This window comes from Ranitomeya variabilis, chromosome 1, assembly GCF_051348905.1.
Source record: "Ranitomeya variabilis isolate aRanVar5 chromosome 1, aRanVar5.hap1, whole genome shotgun sequence".
Lineage (NCBI taxonomy): Eukaryota > Metazoa > Chordata > Amphibia > Anura > Dendrobatidae > Ranitomeya > Ranitomeya variabilis.
In genome coordinates, this window is record NC_135232.1 from 1,160,797,884 (window position 1) to 1,160,802,965 (window position 5,082).

Here is a 5,082-nt window from a genome sequence, read left to right on the forward strand (position 1 = left end):
TTATTCTTCATTGCTGACTATTGCTGAACACACAGACTGAATATTGCCTTTATATCAGGGACATCAAACTCAAACACATAGAGGCCACAAATCAAAGCTTGGAGAAAGTCGCAGCCGACCCTGATATTTATTACAAGTCTACAACTGACAACATTTTTCATTATCAAATAGAGCAATGAACTTTTACAGATGGAAACAAACTTAAAGGGGTCGTCCCATGAGGAAAGTACATTTTGATCGATAGATCTTAAAAAGAAATATTGGAATATGTTCTGTAAGAGCAGTAACGAGCACAAGGCCGAATATAAATAAGAACAAAGGATAAAAACCCGGAATAATGCAGATAATAAAGAGTGATGCCAACAAGGAGCAGCTCTCCTCCTGGTGGGAACCCAGAGGTTAGACAATTACACATATTTCCAGCATTATGCTGCAGAACTCCCAACTTATGAGCAACTGGGAAAAAGAGGGGCCACTGGCAGCTCCGTGAGACTGATGCAACTTCTCCTTAGCCACTGTCACGCTGCAGCTCTGCAGGTAAATGCAAGCTCCACTAGATGGCAGCAGAGCGGAGAGAGGGCAGAAATGCTGCTCAGAGCAGACCAGCAGAACTGCAGCGAGGCTACCACCGGGTGGCAGCAGATTAGTCAAACAAGCCGGATCAAACACAGAGGGAAACATCGAGTCTGGGCAGGAAGAGAGGAATGAACAGACACGGGCAAAGACATGAAATATAACTGACACTGCCTGCAGGATGCAGCGCAGAGAAATGGCAGATCTGACACCGCAACGAGGTAGAGAAAGTTAACCCCTGACATGACCAGACCGGGGAAAGGAGAAGCAAGACCCAAAACCTGGTCTGGATCATGACAGCCATGAGAAATCCTGTTTTGACATTTTAAATTAAAAACTAAAGGAACAAATTGAGATAACTAAGAAATGTAAGACTGAGAAACTTCAAGAAACCCAATCACAAAACAGCATTGAAAAATGTCAGTATCCTCTAAAGGAAAGGAAACCTCGGCAATATCGTAGGGACCGCCAAGACTTTGAGAACGAAAAGATTTACCAGTTCTTAGGAGATCGTCCAGAACGGGGAAGAGAAACTGATCAGTCATCAACTGAACCCAGGTCAGGTGTTCTACATCCAACATACCTCCTACAGAATCGCAACCCCATCATCAAGGAGTAGAGTCGGGGCGGACATACCACCGGTGCAGCCAGTGCAGCTGCCCCGAGGCCCGAAGGTGGAGGGGGTCCCTGCAGGCAGCGGCGTACTGCCCATAGCAGTAGAGTATGCAGCCGCTATGGGGCCACTGAGTCAAGGTTACAGGTGGGAGTGAGAGGGGCCCAGTGTCACACACCATTGGGCCCAGGGCCGGACTGGGACTGAAAATCAGCCCTGGCACACCAATCAAAGCAGCTCACATGCAAATCTTTTTATTCGCTGCAGGGACCACCAGACTGTATGTGGAGGGGATTACATTGGGCGCCATTATACAGTGTTGGAGGACAATAGGGGCCATTATACAGTGTTGGGGACAGTAGGGGCCATTATACAGTGTTGGGGGACAGTAGGGGCCATTATACAGTGTTGGGGGACAGTAGGGGCCATTATACAGTGTTGGGGGACAGTAGGGGCCATTATACAGTGTTGGGGTACAGTAGGGGCCATTATACAGTGTTGGGGGACAGTAGAGGCCATTATACAGTGTTGGGGGACAGTAGGGGCCATTATACAGTGTTGGGGGACAGTAGGGGCCATTATACAGTGTTGGGGGACAGTAGGGGCCATCGTACAGTGTTGGGGTCACTGGAGATCTTTGTGTGTATGGGTGGGCACTGAGCGGGAATCTTGCTGTGCGTGGAGGAGCTCACTGTGAGGGCATCCTGTGTTCCTGGTACACTGAAGGAAATAAGTATTTGATCCCTTGCTGATTTTGCACGTTTGCCCACTGACAATACTTATTTCTCACTGACAATAAATGTATATAATTAATACAATGTGATTTTCTAGATTTTAGTTTTGATATTGTATCTCTCAATGTTAAAATTAACCTTAAAATTACAGACTGTTCATGTCTTTGTCAGTGGGAAACGTACACAATCATCAAGGGGTCACATACTTATTTCCCCCACTGTATCACACCTTATGGTGGCCATTACTGGGTTATCGTGGTGGGTGGGAACACCGAGGGGGTGCGATAGGGGAAAATGATGCTGTAAGTGCTACATGTCCCTCTCCCAGCCTGTAAGTCCTAGGGGTACAGATGTCTGTGACTGCTCCTGTGTGCTGGGACCCCACTGACAGTTTTACTTTTGGAAGGGGACGCCCCCATTAGGATGCCTGCTGTGAGCCCCATGACTTCTGTGGATGCCCCCGGTTGCAGGAGGACCTAAGATCAGCGCCTACTATAGACTCGGCCCACTAACAGTGCAATGTTAGAGCTGGGGATGGCGGGCAGTCGGTCACGTGACCGCGAGTAGGCGATATGCGTACACCGGCCACATCCGCACGTGCATGGATAGTGTGGATTTAGACCGAGACCGGACAACCCCTTTAAGAGAAATGGACGAGAATCCTAGTAAAGCGGAAAGCGACCATTCCACTCCGCTCGCGCTCAGCACCGGGGACTGAACGTTCCTCTAATGTTATAACCACATGAAGAATAAGTGACAGTGGTGGTCCGGTCATCAATGTGGGGTCCTACACGCGGCCCCCCACCAATCACCAGCTGACAGGGTAACGGAGCGGCGTCTATTCCTGCCCCCATAACCTGTGACTGCTGGGAGCGCCGGACCCCACAAAGCTCAGAGCCATTACTTATCCTGTGCAGGGTCCTCAGTGTTCACAGACTGGAGCACACCTGTACCCCCTTACTGACAATGTTCTCCTTAATGACCAATTATTACAACTCTGACCACTGTCCTTAATGAGGTTACAGCTCTGGAGCTTCTCCGGATCCCGCTGATTCTGACACTGTTTTCCCGTGACACATTGTACTTCATGTCAGTGGTAACATTTCTTCAATATGACTTGTGTTTATTTATGAAAAAATGGAAATTTGGCAAAAATTTAGAAAATGTTGCAATTTTCAAACTTTTAATGTTTGTGCCCATAAATCACAGAGATACATCACACAGAATACTTAATAACTAACATTTCCCACATGTCGACTTTACATCAGCACAATTTTGGAAACATACTTTTTTTCGTTGTTAGGATGTTATAAGGGTTAAAAGGTGACCAGTAATTTCTCATTTTCCCAGCAAAATTTACAAAGCCATGTTTTTTAGGGACCACCTCACATTTGAAGTCATTTTGAGGGGTCTATATGGCTGAAAATGCCCAAAAGTGACCCCATTCTAAAAACTGCACCCCTCAAGGTGCGCAAAACCACAATCAGGAAGTTTATTAACCCTTCAGGTGCTTCACGAGAACTAAAGCAATGTGGAAGGGAAAAATTAACATTTTACTTTTTTCACAAAAAAATTTACTTTGGAATCATTTTTTTTATTTTCACAAGGAGATCAGGAGATAAAGGACCCCAAAATATGTTGTGTAATTTGTCCTGAGTACGCTGATACCTCATATGTGGGGGTAAACCCCTGTTTGGGCGCACGGCAGGGCTCGGAAGGAAAGGAGCGCCGTTTAACTTTTTGAATGCAAAATTGTCTGGAATCAATGGTGTCGCCACATCGCGTTTTGGAGACCCCCTGATGTATCTAAACAGTGGAAATCCCCCCATTGTAACTCCAACTCTAACCCCCAACACACCCTAACCCTAATCTCAACCTAACCACAACCCTAACCCCAACACACCCCTAATCCCAATCCTAACCCTCACCCTAGCCCAACCCTAACCCTACACTAAGCCTAACTTTAGCCCAACCCTAACCCTACACTAAGCCTAACTTTAGCCCAACCCTAACCCTACACTAAGCCTAACTTTAGCCCAACCCTAACCCTACACTAAGCCTAACTTTAGCCCAACCCTAACCCTACACTAAGCCTAACTTTAGCCCAACCCTAACCCTACACTAAGCCTAACTTTAGCCCAACCCTAACCCTACACTAAGCCTAACTTTAGCCCAACCCTAACCCTACACTAAGCCTAACTTTAGCCCAACCCTAACCCTACACTAAGCCTAACTTTAGCCCAACCCTAACCCTACACTAAGCCTAACTTTAGCCCAACCCTAACCCTACACTAAGCCTAACTTTAGCCCAACCCTAACCCTACACTAAGCCTAACTTTAGCCCAACCCTAAGCCTACACTAAGCCTAACTTTAGCCCAACCCTAACCCTACACTAAGCCTAACTTTAGCCCAACCCTAACCCTACACTAAGCCTAACTTTAGCCCAACCCTAACCCTACACTAAGCCTAACTTTAGCCCAACCCTAACCCTACACTAAGCCTAACTTTAGCCCAACCCTAACCCTACACTAAGCCTAACTTTAGCCCAACCCCAGCCTTAATGGAAGAATGGAAATAAATACATTTGTTTATTTTATTTTACTATTTTGACCTAACTAAGGGGGTGATAAAGGGGGGTTTGATCATAATGAACCAATAGGAGAGATCTGCTATTGTTGCCGGGTGCCGGCCGGCAGATCTTGGCGGGTGCAGTGCGCATGCACCCATTTTTTACCTGGAATAAGCCAGTGAGGGCTGGGGAACATTGCAGGTAGCGGCTTAGCTCGGGGGACCCCATTTCTCTCTCCTAATGTGCTAGATCATATCAGAGGAGAGAGAGAGATACAGTCATATGGAAAGGTTTGGGCACCCCTATTAATCTTAAGCTTAATGTTTTATAACAATTGTTTTTTTGCAGCAGCTATTTCAGTTTCATATATCTAATGACTGTTGGACACAGTAATGTTTCTGCCTTGAAATGAGGTTTATTGTACTAACAGACAATGTGCAATCTGCATTCAAACACCATGTGACCGGTGCATAAGTATGGGCACCCTTATCATTTCCTAGTGTTCAATGCTCCGGCCTACTTGTTACTGACTTACTAGAGCCCTTTTTTTGGTTGTGTAACCTCAGGGAGCTTTGAGCTTCATAGCCGGGTG